Source organism: Somniosus microcephalus, chromosome 3 (assembly GCF_052327205.1).
Source record: "Somniosus microcephalus isolate GS21.2 chromosome 3, FLI_Smic_1.0, whole genome shotgun sequence".
In the NCBI taxonomy this organism is placed as follows: domain Eukaryota; kingdom Metazoa; phylum Chordata; class Chondrichthyes; order Squaliformes; family Somniosidae; genus Somniosus; species Somniosus microcephalus.
In genome coordinates this window covers 262,238,695-262,262,673 of record NC_140989.1, presented here as the reverse complement: position 1 = coordinate 262,262,673, position 23,979 = coordinate 262,238,695, and the positions used below count along the sequence as shown (strand labels likewise).

Sequence of the window (23,979 nt, the reverse complement as noted above, 5' to 3'; positions counted from 1 at the left end):
GGTTAAGAAAGCAAATGGTATGTTGGCCTTCATAGCAAGAGGATTAAAGTACAGGAGCAAGGATGTCTTGCTGCAGTTGTACAGGGCCTTGGTGAGACCACACCTTGAGTATTGTGTGCAGTTTTGGTCACCTTATCTGAGGAAGGATGTTCTTGCCATGGAGGGAGTGCAGCGAAGATTCACCAGACTAATACCTGGGATGGCAGGAATGACTTATGAGGAGAGATTGGGTTGATTGGGCTTATATTCGCTGGAGTTTAGAAGAATGAGAGGGGATCTCATTGAAACTTATAAAATTCTAACAGGACTAAACAGACTAGATGCAGGAAGGATGTTCCCGATGGCGGGGGAGTCCAGAACCAGGGGTCACAGTCTTAAGATAAGGGGTAAGCCATTTAGGACAGAGATGAGGAGGAATTTCTTCACCAAGAGAGAGTGGTGAACCTGTGGAATTCTCTACCACAAAAGGCAGTTGAGGCCAATTCATTAAATATATTCAAGAAGGAGTTAGATATATTTCTTAAGGCTAAAGAGATCAAGTGTTATGGGGAGAAAGCAGGGACAGGGTACTGAAATTGGATGATCAGCCATGATCTCATTAACTGGCGGAGCAGGCTCGAGGGGCCGAATGGCCTACTCCTGCTCCTACCTTCTATGTTTCTATGTTTCTAAAATGTACAAGGCTCTTGTGCACGTAGCTTGTTATATATTGCCAGAATAACAGAGTTCCCAGAAATCTTTGATCATTAATTTCAATAGATTTTAACTGGCATTTGCATATGAAAGTCAATTTAATTCTTTGAGCATCAAGCCTCCAATTTATAAATAAAAATACACATCTCGGAATTTGACTGGAAAGGTCACTTATTCCATTATGCACTACACTATATTTAAGTTAATCAGTCATTATAATTTAGGCTCTCTTCCGACTTTCACTACTCGTGTTCACAGCTAAGTGCAGTTCCATTGGCAGATCAGCGTGTTCTGTAATCCAAAATGTATAGCCTTATATGGTGAAGGGCAGTAGCATTTCACAAGTTTAACAATTACCCCTCTGCTGCAATATGTCACACCTGAGGTTACATGGGTTGTGCATTATATATTCTTGTTATATTTGAATTGTGGAGCACTACATTGTCAGATGGCAGCCATCAGACTGGAAGTAGCAACTGAATTTATTTAAATGATTTATAATTACACAGAAGCACAAGGAATACTGCAGAATTGTCAGCAGTACAAATGGGCCAGGCCTGAAACAAAGTTTACTGGAATTTTTGTCTGGCAGGATACCCCCTTACTAATTGGGGCAATGAATGAGAAATAGTCTGTCTACAGCCAGTGTGGCAATCTTGCATGCATTATCACTTGACCAACCCGAGATACAAATCAATGAGCTTAAACTGATCATATATTGATAACAAGCAACCCAAATGAATTGAGGCAAACCGCTTCTCTGTGCTAATAGCTATCTTAAGATTAGGATAGTGCAGTTGCCACACTTGCCCACACAAAGTTTAGAGAATGTTTATCTTTCATATGAAAGCTGCCTTCTGAAAAACAATCGAAGATTTGAAGCACTCTTGCTTCCATCACACTGCCCGCCTTGTGTGTTACCAAGACTGTGAGAGTCTTACATGAGCCACCTATGGATTCATTTTCAAGAATGGACCTTTCAAAACCTGAACATGTAACGATAGTTCAAATGGGTCAGTGGGCTCAACCACCTCACCAATGCTCAAGTAGGTCTGAACATAAGTGAATGGAGGCTCACCATTTAACTTTTAAAAAAGGGTTTAAGGGAAGGATGGAGACGTTTGATTATCTTGCTTGCATATTTAGAGCAGAGTTATGGCACTGGATTCCGATACATGTTAAGACTAGATGAAGATTATAAATGGTGTTTCTTTTAAAGTACACCATGTCTATTATTGGTAGGTTCTTGTGACTGGTCATTCAGAATTCTTAATAGTTTCGCATTGGCAGTTTTCTGGCTGCTTTCTTTGTTTTTGGTTCAAACATTCACTCTCTCGCCTATTCTGATTTGCTGGTAATTTGAGCCAATCAACAAAGTATGAAGAAAGAAAAAAAGAAAACAACAAAGTATCAGCAAATGTATGACATTACAGAAATTAACTTTTACAAACAGGAAACATACATTAGACGCAAGACTGTTAGTATAACATAGATTAAATGGCCCTGAGGAAAGTACAGATTCTTCATTCGAGCCAAGAAAAAAGCCAGAATCATATTAGAACAAACATCAGTAAAGCCCAATGTTCAAAGCATGTGCAGCAGGAGCAAGTTACTCTGCAGCTATGACAAATACCTCCAGCCTCAAAGACAAAGTCAACTGTGATGAGCAGCACGCTGGTGAAAATCCTTCAACTCCATCTCTATTTGTAGTCAATAGCACCCCAGGAAATGAAGCAGAGGCCAAATCCACACATCAGATTTACTAATTCTTCATAAAACTCCACTGTTAATGCTATGGCATGTCCATTTTGCTGTACAATACACCCGTCCAATCAAAATGGCTATTTCTATAATGTTCAACTGAAATATTAATATTTCAGATGCTTCTGGTACATTTCTTTCTCAACAGATAAGAGGGTTGTGTGTCTAATGTAGAATAGGGGTTAAACGAATAGAAACCAGAAGAATAACAAAGACTACAAAGGAATTCCCCATACCCAAGCATCAAGACAAAATTGATCAAAATGTTGCTGCTAGGCTCAAAGCAAAGTCAACTTTGGACATCTCCAACATTTCATAGTGCAACTGCAGGATAAATGCATTCACTACACACCTGCCCTTTATGTATTTTGGGTTTTTATTCTGGATATTTTTCTGGGGTTCAGTGTCCTGGGTCCCCAAGACCCAGACTGTGTATTTGCCTATGCCATATCCAACAATTTGTAGCAAGCCCAGAGATCAAACACGATGCTCTTGTTTACAGTATTTCAGCTACTGGTTAGATCACATCCCTCAGATGATCTTTTTTGAGACTTTAGAAGGTAATAAGATGAACACTTCACTACACTGTAGATGAGATTGTAAGCTGCCAAACAGATTTATTAACTCGGAGAATAGATAAATGAACAGAAGCAGTGACGCACTGCAAATCTGCAGTTAAATACAGGCTTAAATATTCCCTCCTCGGAAGAGAGGGAAATAACAGTTGCATCTACTTTGCAAACCTACAATTTAACTCAACCAGACACAAGATCCTTAAATATTAAACCTTATACAGTGGTTTGCTGCTGACCAGTCACAGTCTCTCTGGGGCTCTCTATGATGGCTTGAAATGGATTATTCAATTGGAACAAGTTGAGAAAATATTTTTCAAAATTTCACTAGGGCTAAGGAAATTTAAACATCTCTCTAACTCAAAAGTAGCTGCCAATCAAACACATATACGAACAAAACTAGTCTACTACTAGGGGGCACAGTCTAAAAATTAGAGCCAGACCTTTCAGGAGTGAAATTAGGAAACAATTCTGCATACAAGGGAGGTAGAAGTTTGGAACTCTCTTCCGCAAACAGTAATTGATGCTAGATCAATTGGTAACTTTAAATTGGAGATTGATAGCTATTTGATAACTAAAGGTATTAAGGGATATGGGCCAAAGGCGGGTATATGGGGTTAAGCCGCAACAGGCTAGAGGGGCTCAAAGACCTACTCCTGTTCCCATGTTCCTAAAACCCACAAAATTGGTTGCATCTGAATTGAATGGCTTGGCATCTCCATTGAATACTAGACCTGGTCTATCAAAACAAGCTACGCCATTTTTTTAACCAATGAAAATCATTTTTAACACTAGTCGAAATAAAGAAGTCAATGATATATCACAGCCAAAAAATATTAACTTTGTCACACCAATAAGTTTATTTGGATGATCTGAATAGAAACTGCATTAAAAAGCTGACTGAGGCAGGAGTAAAGAGGGCACTAGAGCACCATAGTGGATGTGAGTTAAGAATAGTATCATTATCCAGGATGGGTGAAGGCTGTAACAATGTTTAAGAATTGCTGCGGTAATGCAACCCCAAGCAGTAAGCACCACAGCCCCCAGCAAGATTATGTAAATCATCATCATCAACCTTCAGCCCTAACAAAACATACCAACTTTCAAAATTAAATACAAAAGGCCTTATAAAACTCTATCTAAATGTAAAAGGAATTACATTTTAAAGTGTTGACTTCCACAGAACTTTGGGAGGGAATAATTGAGGCACGTTGCCATTCAAGTTACCCGTGGCTCGAGAAGCTGAAGGGGCTAATGAGACAGGTTGGTGGAACTCAAAGAAACTAACTTCTCTGATTTAATGGGCGCCCACAGTTCTGTAAACAATTGGGCGGTCTTGAAATTGTTTTGCTCTACGTACTACTCTGAAAATATTTAGTTTTATTTGTCCTTTCATTAAAACAAATGATCCAAAGTATGGTTATCGGGAGAAAAAATGCCGCCGGGTCTGCACCTCTTAACTGGAGAGCTGTTCTTTGACCTATAGCCCACTCAATTATCAAAGAAGGTAGCTTCAATAATGCTTTGTTGGAAAAAGCAACTATGATACAACATTGTTTCTCAGTTTAGATTGTCATACTTGTATTTTCATTACCTATTGGCAGTGTTGCTGACACTTTGCTGGATGGTACACTTTATTACCAAAAGGTGGGCCAGAACTAGCGCTCTGAATGCTTACCTCTTCCTGTATCTGGACTGGACGACTTAAAGATGATGCAGATCTGCTGCTGTTGAAACTCTCCAGTCGTCACTTCCGTGGATTTGTCTTTTTACATGTCGCCTTGATTGAAGACCAGCATTCTGCTGTGAACATTGAGATGGTGACACAGATTTTATTCAGTGACTGGATCTGCCCCAATATTTTAAAAGTTAAAAAAACAATTGCTTTGAAGAAATAATATACAGTGATTCAATTGCAGATTCTAAATTGACCTCAAATGTAATCCTATGCTCCTGCAAAAAAGATGATATCCGTCACAGGAAGAATTTACCGGTAGGTGATTAAAGTACTGGTGAAGATGTAGAAGACACACAACAGCACTGTGGAGAAGTCGAGACTATCTCCTTCAGTCAGGACATCCCTACCACATGATAGACTTCTGCAGGCCATTTACTGTCGCATGCAGATACAACCATGGTTTCTAAGCTCACTGCTGTGAATTACTTCAACCCACTCTTCAAAAGGTCAAAAGTCCATGTTTGTCGTAAGTCTTTCAAACCTGCTGACTTGGCAATGGAGCATCCATGCACCAAGGAAAAAATTACCTTTATTGTACAGGGTAACACCTTATTGCATCCTTCACATCCAACAAAATATCTGTAAGTGTAGTCACTGCCGCATTTGCATATACAACAGCAATCAATTTGCCCACAGCAACAGTAAACTAAATGAAAGCCCTGATAATTCTTTGTTACAGATAGTTGAAGGGAAAATGTTGGTCTGCACTCTTTCTCTTCAAGTTTTGCCATGGGATCTTTTATGTCCACCCAAACAGGCAAACAGTGCATCTCATCTGAAAGACGGTACCTCAACAATGCAGCAGGACCTCAGTACTACAATGATGTGTCATCCTAGATTGTATGCTTAAATCTTGAACTAGGGCTTGAACCCATCAGAAGCCAGAGTGCTTGCGAGTAAAGTTGGTGACAAAACAACAGTTGGAATTTAAAGAGCAGCAGCAGAAATAGAAACCTTGAGGGGAAAAGATGGGCAGGGGTGCTGGAGGGAGGGGGGGTGGTGGGGGGAACTGCAGACAATAATACCTGTAATATTCGGACTGTAACTGGTGTTTGGTCTTACGGGCATTTGGACAAAACAGCTTCTCACATAATTAACAAGCCTCGCATCAGTTCCTGCTTCCAAAATTATTTTAGTAGTGAGAATGGTTAAAATTTTATCTATGAAATACAAAAGAAAATGTCCAATTCATATTTACTTTTGTATTTAAAGTTCAAGGATGGCGTGACTGGCCGTCACCAACGTGATGATCAGATACTAGAGATGCTTACCCAGAAGCATTTTGTCAGAACATATTTTCAGCATGACAGGAAATGTATTCTCACCTCACAGGTTATCAATGCAACCAACAGGTTTTCAGAAACCAGTTTGCTTTAAAGAACTGCCATTGATCCAATGGCAAGAGACCATAGCCACTGTATAGAATCCCAGTAGGATACCCAATCTTGCTCCATTTTAAATGTTTTCAACACTTTAGCCACATCTGTCGGCATAATAAGCACCCAGTCTGGACAGATGTTAATTTTAACTAACGTCCATTGTTCTGACAAGCACAGTATGCTGGGGCAGAGGCCATACAAAGTAAATCTACATCTTGCAATATAAACAGAAATTATTTCTTTGTTTAGCAATTAGGCGGACAGCCTGGTCTCAAAAAAATTAATACTCAGCAAAAAAAAACTCCCAACTCCAATTGGAAAGGCTGGCAGGCAACACATGGAGACACTTCTCAAAGATTGGCATGTGCTTAGCATTAAACTATAATATACAGCATTAGTGATGCACCCAGTGCCAGCCTGAGCATTTTATATTTGCTAATTTGATTATTTCCACTAATAAATAGTTTGATGGAGTCAAATTGCACTATTAGGATTTAATATTTGTGCATTGGACTGAGCTGCAAACTACACGTTACCACTGCCACGTCAATCAAGGCTCATTTTTCTGCATCATCATGGCACCGCAAGCCTTCTGTACGCTAATATTTAATTTTAATCTGTTCCCAGAACATTCCTTCAACTGTTGGCAAAAAAAAATGGAGCCACTGACTTGTTGTGACTGAAAAAGTTATAGTCCATTTTTATTACATGAATTCTGCAAATTTTCCTGGTATTTTGGAATCAGATGCCACAATTCCATCCATTTTTCCAGAAAAACTGCATACCAGTGGCACTGGCTATTTATCGTTCCTCTCCTCTAAAATCTCCTCCTCACAGGATGACTGACCATCCACACAGAATATGCACCAGCCTACACCTAACACAGCCTGTCCAGATCTTTGCTTTAACACTGCCTTACCTTTTTGGGTTTTTAGCATTATCTGTCACAACAGCTGTTCCCATGAGCAGACCATAGTTCATGCAGTCCAGAAGCTATCAACTTTTCTACACTCTGCCCCTACATATTGTTTCCCCAAGGTTCACATTTAGCCCACATACAGTAAGCTGTTTACTGGATTTAACCTAACCTAAAAATTCTTCGTGAAATTAATAACTTTATTTAGAAACAGAAATCAAGTTAATCACATGGAATGACAAGTATAGAAGTATAATGAGAATGAAAAGAATGGTTATAAAGGGCTAATTACCTTTAGTAAGCAGTTTCTGATTCTGTTCAAATATGTGCCACAAACTGAGAAACAAAGTTCTTGATGCTTACACTACAAACTCCCAACTCCAGCTTCTTCAGTTCTAAACTTAATCTGTTCCACAATTTGTGCTTTTAACCAAAACAATTCTCTGCAAATATCCTCTGGGAATTCTTTATAGTTTTGCCTTTTCCGAATGATCCGACAATACCCCATTAAAATAGGAGGCAGACCTCACTATACAAAAGGGGGAAACTACAAGTCTTTCTACTTTACCTAGATCAAATCTAAATATCTTCACAATGGAAGAAACCAGCTCTTTTAGGTCCAAGGAATCGTGTTCTCATGAAACAAATAACCCAATCCAATTTACAGTCAAAAATAGAATTTGAATATTCAAGTCAGTAAACTTAGTCTCAGATGGGGTATCTCAGTCTCACTGTGTAAGATTCGAAATTTTCAGCAATAATCACGCAAGAAAACAGGATAAAATAAGACAGTTTATTGACCAAAGTAAGCTTGCACAGAAAAACCTTTGATAAAAAGGGCATACAAAATGGCCGCTGTATCATGTGACCAGCTTATTGGGACACTTTAAAATGGTTCCTGCACAACCTCAGACAACTATGTGGATTGAACCCATAGCAAGTTCTGGAAGCTGTTTCTGAGAGAACAAAGCCAGACCCACAGACATGCATATGGATTAGATGCAGATCCACTCAAGATCTGGCTGGAGACAGAGGCCATCTAAATGTTGACCCAGATGAAAGAGACAATTAACTTATTCATGAGGACAACACCAAGGGCTCGGTAACAGGATTAGCACGAAATTAAAAAACAATGAAAGCCATTTCAAACCAGAGATGGGCCTGTTACCAGCCGCTTAAAATGATTTAAAATATAATAACTGCCCCGCTGTGCTCAAAGCCCACCAAAAGTTAAAACAAAGACTCACCTGATTTTGGGGGGGGAAGTGAAGCCTCGGGAAGAAAGGTATAACTGAAGAGACTTTTCAGCAGTTGAAACAAGCAGAAGCACCGGGTTGGAAGCGACACTCGAGGCAAGCTGAACAAGCAGCTTGGAGGACACGGCAGTGGGACACGACTCGACAGGGGCAATGACCCCAGGGACAGCTTGGACGAGTTGAGATACAGGACCAGGACGCAGCACCCCGGAACGCAGCTTCAGGAGGAAGACATAGCTTGGGAGAAGACGTTGGAGGAAGCTCGAATCAACAAGCTCGGACAGTCACAAAGAGAGCGGAGAAAAAGGACAGTTTAAAATCGGACAGTCGTTGCAGCCCCAGCAGCCTCGTTTTCAAAACCTTGCACTTCCTAGTGGGATTGGTGAGCATGTTTCTGGCCCTTCACAATCAGATCTAGTTAGGTTTAATAAGGGGGTGGATTTAAGGGTACAATTCACATGAGTTGTTGTCCCTCGATGTTCCATGTGTTTCTTTATTTCATGATGATCTTTGTAGAGTATAAGATGCCTATATTTGCCTTAGTTAGTATAATGTCGTTATGATTTGTTTGTATTTGTTTTTCCCTCCCATGTACCGTACTCTTGTCTTTGTTGCATTTGATTTGATATTTTTCCATTTGCAATAAAGTTTCATTTTTATTCATCAAACTTGGTCTACAAGAGTCTTCTCTGCATTGCAGTTCCTGCACCTAAGTCCAGATTATAGAATCTAAGGGGTGAGTGGGTCGAACCACTCAAAGTTTTACTGTGCAAGAGAGAGAGGCCTCCAGAGAGAGAAACCTCAGGGAAACCTCTCGAGGAAAACCCCTTACAGAAAATGGCGAGTCAGGCAGGAGTCTGGCAGCAGGATTGCAATGTAGCAGATCCAAGTTTGAATGGTCGAAATGCAATGGATGAGAGGATAGCGGATTATGTTTTTGGGAAGGTAAACCTTACAAAACAGTGGATATCCGACCTATTAAGAGATAGGCGCCCGCTAGACGCAGCCATCAAGTGGACAGAAAGCAAAGAGCACAAAAGATCTGTAGAAAAGGCGGTCTGGCTGATGTGCTACAAGAAGCAAGTCCAGCTTTTGGACCAAGTCGTTGTAGCACAGACGGCCCAGATCAAAGGGTTATTAGCAGAAGTAGAGGAAAAGGTTGCGGGAGGAAAGAAACTGATTGAATCGCTTAGCGCGCTGAATCAGGAACGCCAATCCGTAACTCACCGCCATGAGACCAGGATAGATTACTTGGAGTGTCAGGTCGTTGAGGCCAAGGCCAGTGAAGGTAGAATGAGAGACAGGTGTTTCCGCCTAGCTAAGCAGGTAGAGGCACAGGAGGAAAGTATTCTGGGGGCTAGGGCAGCATACAAGATGGCCATGGAGGATAGGTCTGAGAACACCAACCATAGCGCTTGCCACAAGGAGCTAGAGGACCTGAGAACGGCCCTAGCGAAGGCAAACGGCTTGGTGTGTCTCATAAACCCATCAGCGAGCCAGCTACTGTTAGCCAAGGAATCCAAAAGACCGATTCCGCAAGAGGCAGTTGGGGTACCAACCCCCCGAGTCCTCGGCACCTCCCACCTATACTGAGTCTTGGACTCCGGGGAAGGAAACGGTGAAGTTAGACAAAGAGGTTCCTGAGGTAGAGCAACCCCAGGTAGTAGAGTCGGGGCCGGCGCCGATGTGTCCAACTCGACACCGGAGGCTCGGTCCAGGCATAGCGGATGGCGAGGATGGACCCCTCGTGAATCAGATCATAATGCCCCACAGCGCACAACAGCTGAGGGCAATGATAAGTCACATCCCAAAACTCTCCGAGTCAGGAGATCCCTCCGTCCATTTTAGGGACGTGGAGCAGACCGCAGCAGTTAATGACTGCGACGGGGTTGAACAGTCCAAAATGCTGCTGTTCTCCCTGGACAGCTCGCTCCTCCAGTGTCTCCCTGACGAGAGCAAGAGAGGGCACAAGGCGTATGAGGAGTTACGGGACGAGATCCTGGAGATTATAGGGGAGGGTGACGGAAGTCCGTTCCTCCGATTGGAAAGGACGATACAGCTAGAGGGAGAACCCCCACGGGTTTTCGCCGGAAGGTTGTGGCCAGTGTATCGGCGCAGCTGCCCGGGCGGGCCGGCCCGGGCCGGGCTGAATAATGACCAAAGGGCTCATTGGCTCCGGTGCCTGGTTGCCAATTGCTTGCCACCGGTGAGGGAGCAGGCCAAAACATGGTTTGACCCCACTAACCCCCGCTCCACGGAGGAACTAGTACTTGATCAGCTCACGACAGGTTACAGGAACAACAAGAGTAGGGATGTGCCTTCCTCAAAGGGAAAGGTGCATGAGGCGAGGCCTGCAGCTCCTGCTAAAAAGGAATGGCATCAGGAGGGGAATCGCCCTCCCCAAGCCAAGAGCAGTTGTTACGGGTGTGGGAAGGAAGGTCACTGGCGCCGGGACTGTAAAAATCCCTGGAAGGATTTAAAGGGAAAAGCTCCCTCAGCCCCAGCCCAAACGCCCATCCGGGAGAAAGGAGCCGATGTGTCGATCCATCCCGCTGCGATCGAGTCAGTTTTAGAGGCAATGCGGTCTCTAATGACCTCGCAGGGGAAGGTGGCAGTCGCCAACGGCCCTGTTGCTCCCCCAGCCCCAACCGATGTGCCCAATTGACTAGAGCCAGCGCAGCCTGTCGACCTGTGTCCCCTAGAAAGACATGCACAGGAAGAGACCTCCTGTAAAATGGAGGAATACCTGCGGTGCCAGGTTGCGGAGGCTAAGTTAGTTGAGCAGGTTTTAAGGGAGGAGAACGCCAGGTTAACAGCGAGGGCTGGCAGTTTAGAGGGTCAGCTAAGGGTTTTTAAAATGGTTCATGACCAGTGTAAACTGTTTAAGCCAGGTGCAAAAAAACCAGCAGGGAAAGCCAGGTCTGAGAGTAAAAGCAATAAGCCTGAGGCAAGTAAAGAGTCACAGACCACACAAGCTGGCGTTGCAGCCTGCTTGAGGGGAGGAGCCATCCCGCCCACCTGGGAGGCTTCCCCGATGGCCTGGGACTCGGACGAGGAGGGACCCGAACAGCAAGGTCCCGCCCTCGACACGATTCTGGAGGAGGAGGAGGAGGAGGACAGAGGTTCCGCCCTCGACTCGAGCGTGGGGGAGGTAGAAATTGGGGGCAGAGATCCTCCACCTGTAAGGACAGGTGGGGAGGAGCCGTCTGCCACAGACCCAATTCCCGAAGGGGCGGAGCCTGAGGGGAGGGAGCCGAAGCCCACAGTCGTGGAAGAGCCACGGGCTGTGAGAGCCAAAGTCCCACCCAAAGGTCCACTCGCCAAGGGAGCCTGCCCAAATCCCAAAGGGGCGGAGCCTGAGGGAAGGGAGCCGAAGCCTACTGTCGCGGAAGAGCCACGGGCTGCGAGAGCTGAGGTCCCGCCCGAAGGCCCACTCGCTAAGGGAGCCACGCCCAAAGTACCTTCTCGCAGGTCGGCCCGAACGCCTCAGCCTGTAAAGTCTTGGCCCGAGTCACCCACTCCCAGTAGACACCGACTTCAGAAATCATTAAGAAAGCACAGTCCCTGTTTAACAGCAAAAGGCTGCGGGGAACCAGAGATACAGGTCACTGCAGCCCCGCCACAGGGAGCGGTAAGCTGCAGTCCAGAGCCACAGGTCACTGCAGCCCCGCCACAGGGAGCGGTGAGCTGCAGTCCGGTCAGGGATTAGGCAAGCCGCCCGGGGACGGGCGGCGCTGTACATAAGTTTAGTTTAAGTTTTAAAGTGATTCGTTGTTTGTACACTGTAAAAAGGTCAAACATTCGCAAAAGTATGAGAATAGAGGGGAATGGAGGGAGCATTATGTGCGGGTAGAAGAGACACCCGTTTAGATTTTGCTGCTCTGCATAAAGTTAAAGTTTCCCTCCCTCCTCTGTGTTATTTTTTTTGATGTGTATTCATGTGTTTTTGGATTTTCTTATGTATTTCATTTTATTATTGAAGTTTATTAGACGTGATTATTATTATTTGATAATGTGTATGTACTAGGTGATGTAGGGGTATAAGGCCCCCCTCCATGCCTGGAAGTAAGTTGTAAGATTTTTTAACTCCAAGGTATTGCCATCTATAGATGCTTAATGTACACTAGATTTTTCTGAAATGGGAAATGCATGTGTCGTGGGGTCATGGATAGGTAAACACTGGGGATGGTTAGATTGTGGAAGGACAGAAAATTTTGCTCACCCGGAATTATGATACTCCAAGCAAGTTACAGTATCATCAGGGGGGAGTGTCGGATTCGCAAAATTGGATTTCATATTAATAAGGATCAATGGGCAGAAGAGGCCATGATTTTAAAGACTGTTTTAAAAGAAGCCCAGAAAAAGGGGCATACAAAATGGCCGCCGGGCCTCGTGATCAGTTTCTGGACCATTTGATTTCTGTTACTGCAAGCCAGACAGGCTTGTGGATTGGAAACAGTAAGCCCGCAAAAGCCAGTATCGGGAAACCGAAACTCGGGGAAACAGCATACATATTCAATGGATTCTAAGTACAGGACGGTTTCAGGCAAACAGGATGGGGCCCATCAAGATATGGGCGGACAATGCATGGACACTTATACCCATTTAATGTACAAAGGAGAAACCATTTAACAGCCATCAAGGGAAATCTCCAGACCGATCAATATGCGAACCGAGTCACGGTAACAATGTAAAAGACATTAAAAGACATTATCGGCCAGGAAGGCCAGTTAAGTTATCACCGGCTCCCGTTACAAGACAAAGCGCCCCTGCAGAGATTTCTGCCCGCCAAAATTAATACAAAGACTGGACTATGATCTGGCGGGAGATAAGGCTGGCCCAAAAAGGGTATAAATATGGATTTTGAAAAGTCCATCAGCGCCTCTTCTACCTCGGTAGCTTCGGAATCGATCAAGACGCTTCTTCTTTTTAAAGACGCTTCGGACGGACAATTTCGGTGAAAAGACAACGTGGTCGGTGTTCAGCCAGACAAGGCTCGGCCACGACGGGAAGACGACGAGGGTGGCCCGGGTGCTGTTGTCGGGAGATCATCGACGACCCAGGCCGGAGGAGAAGACACCCTCGGGAAAAAAACCGACGATCCAGGTCGGATAAAAAGGACATTCCGAGCCTAGCCAGGCAAGGCCTCGACACGTGCATCCATTTCTCCAACATCACATTGGTGGCAGGGACTGCTCCAGGAACCCAAATCCACAATAGTGGATCTCAACCTTGACGAGCGCTCATCGAGGCTGTGTCTACCCCGCCGCCTCGAGAGAGAGAGAGAGAGAGAGAGAGAGAGAGAGAGAGAATATCGACTGCGCCAGAAGTTTCCAGATCCACGTGACGACGGAAAGCTGTGCCAGAAAGGCTGCGAACCCCTCCTTTTGCGATTCTGATAGTGGTGAGCATGATCCCGAGTTCCTCAAATCGAAACTTAGTTTAGGTATTTAGGGGAGGAAGGTTAAATCGTAATGTGTTTCCCTTTTTACGACGTGCCGTGTGTTCCCCATTTCCATAGAGTCAAGTTCACAAATTTGTGCATGATTGTAGTTACTTTAATCTGTGCCTATGACATGTATTTTGTAATGCTTCAAACTGTTTAAAAATAAAAGCATCCATTTCATGCTATTCAACCTGGTCGATTGAGTCCTTTCTCTGCACTACAGTTCTCTGCATCTAAGTCCAAGGTCTAGAACCGTAGAGGAGAGTGGGTCGAACCACTCAAGGGTAATTATTGCACAAAGCCTGGCAGGAGACCAGAACGAGCAAGAGAAACCCCCTACAACTGCTCTACATGTACTAGGTCTGAACAGCTTTTTGCATGTAATTGATAGCCAATAGCCAGAATCAGCTAGTCTTAAATCTTCTACAATGTGTACATTATATTTAAACTGTGCATCTTGATACCTACTTGCAGACCCACACCCTTACTCAGTTTGGTCAGTACAGAACAGTATTCAGCCAATTCTGCAGAAAATCCTAAACCCTGTTCTTGGAGGCTGCTGCGCAAAAATATGTACAAGTTACAACTGAGAAGTAGGCCATTCGGCTCAACCAGTTTATGTCGGCATTTACCCTCCATACAAGGAAATAGTTCAACCCCTTTTCCTTCATCCATGTATCCAATCTAATCCTGAATATTGGCATAGTTTCTACCATTAACCCTGGAAGTGAATCTACATCCTCTAAGTTTCTCCAGCCCTCTGTTCCAATTTGTTTTGAATCCAATGCAGTCTTATTTCAATTACATATGTACAGTGAAAGGCAGGTATAAAATGCTGTCTTTAACTGCTACAATTACCAGGTCTATATGGGGACCTTAAGTTTGAAGCATTCAAAATTTGAGCACGAGAATCAAAAACAAAAATAATTTGAGTTTACAATAAATCATTGGAGATTTGATCATTCTCACATTGTGATGGGGAGAGGAAGGGAAGCTACACGCTGAAATGTGTAATTTCCCCTCCTCCCCACCAATAATCATCCCCCAATGCATGTAATGATTTCAGCTGAGGAATTTTCCCAAAGCACCAAGGATAGCCTTAATTTCTGTTCTTCCCAGTTAGAGGGCAAACCTTTTCCACCTACAGACCAATTAGGAAACAACAAACAAATGTTGGTAAATTTGGATTGCACAAATCACAGAGGATTTACTAAGTTTATGTATAGTCCTAACAAAATCAGTGTGTATTATGCAACCTGTTATATATATGCACATGATGTTTCACCTATGACTCAGCAGATAGATCAGCTGCCTTTCACAGGTACAATTGGGTTAATTAAGCATAACCTTTGCATACAAAAGCAAAATACTGCAGATGCTGGAAATCTGAAATAAAAACAGAAAATGCTGGAAATACTCAGTAGGTCAGGCAGCATCTGTAGAGAGAGAAACAGGGTTAACGTTTCAGGTCGATGACCTTTCATCAGAAAAGTCATACAAGGAATCAAATTGATACGAGGAAAAGTATTGAGGGAAGCTACACATTCTGACGAAAGGTCATCAACCTGAAACGTTAACGGTTTCTCTCTCCACAGATGCTGCCTGACCTGCTGAGTATTTCCAGCATTTTCTGTTTTTATTTTATAACCTTTGTATAGTTTAGTGATTTACATTACTACTGTTTAATGGCATCAGAAGGGGTTGAAAGGTAGACAAATATGAATTGTCTCAACTAACATTTTGCAGTTCATTGTATTTACAAGTGATGTCCAATATATAAAAAAAGGGAAAATGGTGGTAGAATTTTTTGAAAAAAAATAAGAGCATGTTTATGGGTTGAACATGCAAATTTTGTAGTGGGTGCCACGTTGCTGTTGCTTGATTGTTCCCCATTAGTAAACTTGGTTTTATTTCATCCTTAAAACTTACCGTTAAGAAGTATTCACAGCACAAGATTTTTTTAATGGAATGTGGGAGGCGTATCCCTTCACTCAATACTTTTCCTCCTGTCAATGAGATTCCTTGCATGACAGCAGAGCCGAAACCTGCCCTTACACAAACTTAGGAAAATTCTCTTCCAGCAGGAGTCACTGGGTAGCCATCAGGAGCAGGAACGTCAACTGATTCTATCACTTTCAAACCCAGGGAGTTCACGCCAATTGTGCTGCACCAGCTGAGAGCAGGGATCCATCACAAGGGATCTTTCTCATCTGTATGGCTCAGCCGCTCATTGGCAAAATCTGACGGACAATCGTGGGAGCTACCCTTATTTCTCTTATTTTAAAGCCATCAGAGGCAATATAAATATAAATTCTTCAACTGCTAGAGTTTCTTACTGACATATTTAGTCACTGACTGCTATTTTCCCCCATAAACGTAATGCATCTGCAACTGTACAAGTCAGAAATACAACCGACCTCTTTGGTAGTGCAAACAGCTGTGACGAAATTACTTTCAAAAACTTCAAACTTTGTTAGCCAACCTTCATTATCTGACCAGTCACATCCTTAAAGGACACCACTCATCTGATATTTGCTCTGCTATAAAGATGCCAAAATAACTTTTCCATTTCTTTTAATATTCAATATGATTATTTTCCCAATTTTAGAGCTGGTCTTTGTATTCATATATTTTCCAAACTTGCTTCACAAACCAGATCAAATATTTTTGCATTCACTTTTATGCTTTATTTTACCTCCCCGTTTAAATACTATGATTGAAGGGTTTTAAGCAACTTGTTCTACTTTACACACTACACATATCTCATAATAGATATCTCTGTCGTATCTTCAAAACAAAACATTTTGGGGATTACTGCAGTTTGCTTTCCTCCACTAGCTATTTTCCTCAATTTATCTTCCCAATAAAACAAGTTTAGTCCCAATTTAATCTTGCTTGCAAAAACAAGAAGTTATACAAGAGTTAATATCCAAGGCTAATAATTCTGCCATCTGCTAAGATAGATGTCCTTTATTGGCTCGAGATATTAAATTAGCTAATTATTTTTCCTCAAAAATGTTTACGGTTTGCTGATAATACGGGGCAGTTTGTGTGAAATAAGGTGAAATGTAGAGACGTTAAACAGCTTCTGGAAAATTCACATGGTATCTCTGATTATTGTGGAAATACTACAGTAGTTTGAAGCACGAAATGCACTGTGCCACAATTTATTAATTTGTTTCTAAATGCACAAACATGAAACAACATTCTCTGCAGTATCAAGCAGTCAGATTATAGGTTTGCTTGATTAAAAAGCAAAGTTCCCCCATTAAGGGTGAGCTTAACTATCACAAGCTAACCATTGCTATATTCGTTTTTGTTTCCACCTCAGCAAAAATGCCAGACTGCAACTTGTAACTTTTTAGCCCATCATCAGCCCCACTCCTCTGACTAATGCCTCAAAACTTAGTTCACATCACTTCTTGCTTTTGAAACAATCAATAGAACATATTTAAATCAGTCACAATTCTGTTCTCTCATCATTCCTTAGAAATTTTATAAAACCTTTTAAGTGACTACAATATCAGATACAAAATATTGCTAGTGTTCAAATCAAAGTTGTTACTCATGCACTTTATCTAGCTGACAAGCTCCCAATTAAATAAAGTTTTTTATGGCAGATGTAAAGCAGTTACAATTATAAAAAAAATAAAAAGAGAATCATTTTCAGAAATTGGACTCAAAATATTGTTCTATTAACTGCTAAGCCTGTTGAAACAATTTTTAATGGCCTTAAGAAACTCAAAAATCAGTTAGTGTGACATGTTTAGGTCACCGTTGTAAGTAAAGGAATCCTTTCCTCTCTGAAGTGGATGCCTTTATAGAATCATACAGCACCGAAGAAGCCCATTCAAGCCATCAAGACTGTGCTGGCTCTTTGAAAGTGCTATCCAATTAGCCCCACTCCCTTGCTCATCTCTGTAAATGTTGCCTTTTCAAATATATATCCAATACCCCTTTAAAAGTTATGACTGAATCTGCTTCCTCCACCCACCTTAGGCAGTGCATTACTGTTATGAAATAACTGTGTTCTGGCATTTGTATTGTTGTTGTTGTACTTGTTAATGTCTGGAATGTTCCACCAGTGTAACCACTAATGCTCCTCCCTAGCCCCGCCCCTCTTCTGGAATGTTCTACTAAGGGCTGGGTCGGTGATGAATGATGGTTGCCCTGTGTTAACTTGATGCCATGTTCTTACTTAATAAAAGCCTTTAGTTTTAAGCTTTAACCTCATGGATTCAGGCAGTTATTTGGCACATCAATTTTATTAAGTAACAACTTTTGGAAGATGGATCGATTTTTGAAACCAGAGCGTCTGGATATCGATCCCCGTTCGGCAGACACGTCGAAGAAATTTACGCATTGGCTTCGATGTTTTGAACACTTCATCGCATCGGTCGATTCGACGGTTAACAAGTTGGGTCTTCTAACCAACTTGGTAAGTCATCAAACTTACGCGATAATTGAAGATATTACTACATATGAAGAGGCCCTCGCAGCCCTTAAGGCCCGGTACCTTAAGTCGGTTAATGAAGTATATGCCAGGTATCTTTTGTCTACTCGCAGGCAATTACCCGAGGAATCTCTGGACGATTTCCTGCAGGACCTTAAGGCTTTAGCTAAGGATTGCAACTACAAGGCTGTCTCTGCCATAGTGTATCAGGAAGAAGCCATCCGCGATTCTTTCATATCTGGCCTCCGATCTAATTATATTAGACAGAGACTCCTCGAGAATGACTCGTTAGTTTTAAAAACGGTCGTCGCTACTGCTCGATCGTTAGATGTAGCCCAGAAGAATTTAGAAGTGTATGCATCAGCCCATGCGTCTCTCAGCCTCGTGTGTTCCAAGTATGGAGGCATCCATAACACCAATGGAGCCTCCACTTAATCCTATTGTTGCGGCTGTACCCCATGGATCTAAGTGTTATTTTTGTGGCCAATCTAAGTGTTATTTTTGTGGCCAATCTAAGCACCCCCAGGCAAAGATGCCCAGCCAGAGAGGCTACCTGTTTTAAATGTAAGAAACAGGGACATTTTAGTAAAGTGTGCAAGGGTAATCCTGTACCCGATGTCTTCTCTGCTGCCGCCTATCATTTTACTCTAGCCTCGGCTACGGTTGACCAGACCATACCATGTTCCTTGTCGAAATCTATGATGGACATCAAGATTAATGGTCGTCCTACTGGGTGTTTAAGACTGTGGCAGTACTGAAAGTTTTATACACCCCAACCTTGTTAACTCCTGTTCATTGAAGGTGTATCCTACTCGAAGTGAAATTGTGATGGCGTCCAAGTCCCTTACTTCGGAGGTAACTGGATATTGTAAAGTCACATTGACCGTTAAGGATGTGGAGTACAAGGACTTTAAACTCCTCATATTGGCCCAGTAATTCTGTTCCAAACGCGTGAGTACGGTCGGGGTACTCACGCGTCTGGCCGGAGGAAATGCCGGTTTTCAGCATGCACAGCGCATGCGGGGAAAACCGGCATTTCCTGTCCTCTGAACGAAGGGGTTCAGAGGCACAGCGCGTGCGACTGCACAGGCAGCGCGTGCGCAGTGAACTTCATCGATTTCATTCATGGATTCAGTGAGGTTAAGTCCTTACAACTTACACATGAAAAAAGCATGTGTAAAGTTGCTCCAGAGGCTGCGGAGGAAGATATATTTTATCGTGGCGCTTCTGAAAGGCAATATTTTTGTTTGGGAAAGGGAGGAAAGTTATTTTAAGAAATGATGAGGTAAGTTTTAAAGTTTATTTATTTTTTATTTTTTTTAAACGGGTTTTCAGTACTGTAGGTAGAAGGAGCAATTGTGGCTGTGTGAATTAAATTTGCTGTGTTTATTAAATGTGAAAATGACTGTTCTAAAATGAATAATGTAACATTTCCAACATTTTTAAGAAAGAAACTTTATATCAGTAAGTAATTATGTATGTATGTCCGTATATATTCCTTTACGTATATGTATGTATGTATATATTCCTTTACTTGTGTATGAATGTATGTATTTAATTATGACTGAGAGAAAGTAACTTATTGGAAAATCATCTCGGGCTGTGAAATTGATCAGGCGGGTATGATGTATTACCAAGACGATAACGCGTTTCTCCTGCCATAGGCCGGGGTGATTTTCTAGCCAGTCATTTCATTAAAATTACTTTAACAACTCTTTCCATTTCTTCCTTGCAAGGACGTCTGTGTAAGCAGGAGGCCTGTGAGCGAGAAAAATGCCCGGGAACTGCTCGTAGCCAACACCTTCACGAGCTAGTGGCGCCTTGTACCTCCCCCTCCCCCCGCAAGGCAAAGAAAGGAGCAGAAACAATTTAAAGTGAAGCAGTGAACTTTTATTGCATCATAAAACAGTTTTCAGGGGCAGTTTTGATGTAGATAGTTTATAACTTTAAAATGTTAACTAGCTATTTCCTGCTTTTCAAACATTTGTAAACATGAATAGTTCAGAAAAAAATGTGTTAACATTTTAAAGTGACTTTTTCTGTTTTCTTAGTGCAATAAAGACATTCAAGGTGGAAACTAGCTATGTTCTAATTTTCAAACAGTTGTAAAAATACTTTGGCTCCAATAAAAGTTGCAAATTTTTTTCAAACTGACTACAGGCTGCACTGTTTAAAGGAAAAGGTTACATATCCTTTCAGTCACAAATAAACATTTCAATGAAAACAGCAAACACAACATTTTACATGTCAATAAAATGAAAAATTTAACAACTGCACCATTTGCCCCCTCGCATCTGCGAGTGAGGGTCCAAGGAGGTGCATTGCGCAAGAGGTCATCGTCGTACGTATCCTCACACTGTTCCCTTTCGGGAACTGTATGAAGTGGTGGAAGGATTTCTGGCCACGTTAACGCTCCTTCCGTGACCATAACCATCTTCATACCAGCCATTAGGGTGGTTAGTCCTATGGCGCGAGGGTTTTACGGGCTCCCACAACCCATCTGAGGGGGGGGCCACCCACACCCGCGGACGCAAGTATCCCGCTGGATGTCCACCCAGAATTTATAGTTGGAGCGCCGACTCCACTTGCCGGGACTGTCTGGAGCAGGGTTCGAAACCCTACTCCTTCTGGCCCAGCGGCGGGGATGCTTACCGCTACGCAAAAGGCCCACTCCGCGCAAAAGGTGACACCCATACGTTTCCTGCGCCTTTTCCCTCCCAGTGACTGGAGCCCTATGCTGCCACTTGAAAGACCAAGCTATCATCTATACTTTTTGCGGCGCCTTGGACTTCTCATTACCAATGATGAGCAGGCGCTGCGCCTCCACCTCGTTGAGGAGATTGCGGAGGTCATCATCAGTTCAATTGTGAGTTCTTTTAATGCCGTGAATTGTGCTCATTCCAGCCATTTCACGTTGCTAATCGGAGTGGGCCTTTGGCGTAGCGGTAGGATCCCCGCCGCTGGGCCAGACTGGGTAGGGTTTCGAACCCCGCTCCAGACAGTCCCGGCAAGTGGAGTCGGAGCTCCGGCTCTAAATTCTGGGTTGACATCCAGTGGGATATTTGCGTCCGTGGGTGTGGGTGGCCCCCCACCCCTCGTATAGGTTGTGGGAGCCCGTAAAACCCTCCTGCCATAGGACTAACCACCCTAATGGCTGGTACAAAGATGGTTACGGTCACGGAAGGAGCGTTAATCACCGCCATAAATCCTTCCACCACTTCATACAGTTCCCCAAAGGGAACAGTGTGAAGACACGTACGACGACGACGTTGCTAATTAAATAAATGGAATGAAAAAAATGCTTTCAGGGCTTTTAAAATTCTTTAAATTGCTTTAATTCTGTTTAAAACTACTTCAGATTCTTCAAAATAATGTAAACGTTTATAAAAGTTACCAAAAGCTTCATAAAAATACCAAAAACCTATTTAAAATGCTGCTTTGCATGTAAAAATGCTTTGCAGCTTGTGAGAAACATTGGGGGCGTGTCCTATTAAACTGAGACCTCAAGGGGCGTGTCTCAGTTGCACAGCGCGCTACAGGCTTCGCGCTGGCTGCACTCCTGGGCGGCGTGACGTCATACGCTACCCGGGATTCTTCTCTTTCAAAAAGGAATTCCAGGCGTCCCTGGAGGTGAACGGCAGGCGCGTCGGGTAAGTGCAGATCGGGGGCTTGCACGCGCGGCAAGCCCCCGATCCAAATTTCTGTCCCATTACCTCAGTTGTGTGTGAACTTAATTTTAGGCTTGGACTTCCAGTGTCAGCATGAGAGCGTTACCCTTAAGTATGGTGGATCTCAGCCTCCACTCACAGTCTGCGGCCTTTCTACTTTAAAAGTAAGTCCGCGTTCTTTGTTCGCGAACCTTGCTCCTAATTGTAGACCTATAGCGACTAAGAGTCAACGGTATAGTTCGGAAGATAAAACATTTATAAAAGAGGAAGTGGAAAGGCTTCAACGGGAGGGAATCATCGAACACAGTAATAGCCCGTGGCGTGCCCAGGTGGTGGTGGTTAAAACTAATGAAAAGAAAAGACTGGTGGTCGATTATAGCCAGACTATAAACTTGTATACCCAATTGGACGCCTATCCTTTGCCTCGTATTTCTGAGATGGTGAACCAGATAGCCCAGTATCACGTGTTCTCCACCATTGATTTAACGTCTGCCTACCATCAACTGCCCATTAAAATAGAAGACCGACCTTATACGGCCTTCAAAGCTAATGGGCGCCTGTACCAATTCCTTAGGGTGCCCTTTGGAGTGACAAATGGGGTATCTGTCTTCCAACGGGAGATGAATCGTATGGTGGATGAATACGCGTTGGAAGCAACATTCCCGTACCTGGACAATGTTACTATCTGTGGGCGCGACTAACGGGAGCATGATCAAAATCTCGCGAAGTTCCTAGAGACTGCAGAGGTTAAACCTGACCTACAACGAAAACAAGTGTACCTTCAATACTACACGTTTGTGTATTCTTGGTTGCGTTGTGGAGAATGGGGTAATCGGGCCAGATCCTGAAAGATTACACCCACTTAAGGAATTACCTTTACCTCACACTGTAAAAGTTTTAAGAAGGTATCTGGGATTCTTCTCGTACTATGCCCAGTGGGTGGCTAACTACTCAGATAAAGTCCGACCTTTTATTAAGTCGACGTCTTTTCCACTATCGGCGGAAGCTCAGGAGGCTTTCCTTAATATCAAACGGGACATTGAGATGGCAGTGGTATGTGCCGTGGATGAGAAGATCCCTTTTCAAGTGGAAAGTGATGCATCTGATTTTGCGTTGGCAGCAACTCTTAACCAAGCTGGTAGACCAGTAGCTTTCTTCTCTCGTACATTGCAAGGACCAGAAGTTCGACATTCTTCAGTGGAAAAGGAGGCACAGGCGATTATCGAAGCAGTCAGGTATTGGAGACATTATCTCGCTGGCCAACGTTTTACGCTCATTACTGACCAGCGATCCGTGGCCTTTATGTTCAACACTAAGCAGAGAGGCAAGATCAAAAAGGTAAGATTTTAAGATGGCGAATAGAACGGTCAACATATGACTACGATATTCAGTACAGGCCTGGAGTATTTAATGAGCCATCGGATGCTTTGTCACAAGGAGTATGTGCTAGTCTAGGTATAGATAAGCTTCAAAGTCTCCACGACGCACTCTGCCACCCTGGGGGGGTTACCAGAATGAACCACTTCATTAAGTCCCACAATCTACCCTACTCTATTGAGGAGGTCCGGACAATGACCAGAACCTGTCGTGTTTGTGCTGAATGCAAACCCTGCTTCTATAAGCTGTCCGAGCCAGCTCATCTTATTAAAGCAACTCGACCATTTGAGCGTTTGAGTCTCGATTTTGAAGGTCCCCTTCCATCGAGCGACCGTAATGTCTATTTTCTTAATATTATAGACGAGTACTCTCGGTTCCCTTTTGTTATCCCCTGTCCGGATGTGACTAGTGCTGTTGTAATTAAATGCCTCTGCCAACTGTTTTCCTTGTTTGGCATGCCTAACTATATACATAGTGATTGGGGTTTTTCCTTTATGAGCGAAGCATTGCGACAGTTTTTGCTATTGAAAGGGATTGCAACGAGTAGAACTACCAGCTATAACCCTCGTGGTAATGGGCAGGTCGAGAAAGAAAATGCGACAGTGTGGAAGGCTATCGTACTGTCTCTGAAGTCGCGAGGCCTGCCGACCTCTCACTGGCAGGATGTCCTGCCAGACGTGCTGCATTCCATAAGGTCTCTTTTGTGTACAGCGACAAATG

At 43.2% G+C, this 23,979-nt stretch overlaps 1 protein-coding gene across 4 annotated transcripts in view; it reads right to left on the bottom strand.

Annotated features, from left to right (window-relative positions):
• Positions 1-23,979, bottom strand: part of nek7 (NIMA-related kinase 7) — a 397,752-nt gene that overhangs the window by 329,998 nt on the left and 43,775 nt on the right. For all 4 annotated transcript variants that reach the window (XM_085982411.1, XM_085982407.1, XM_085982408.1 and 1 more), the window contains one exon: positions 4,705-4,829. The gene's annotated coding sequence lies outside the window, so the exon portion shown is untranslated. The remainder of the gene's footprint in view (positions 1-4,704; positions 4,830-23,979) is intronic.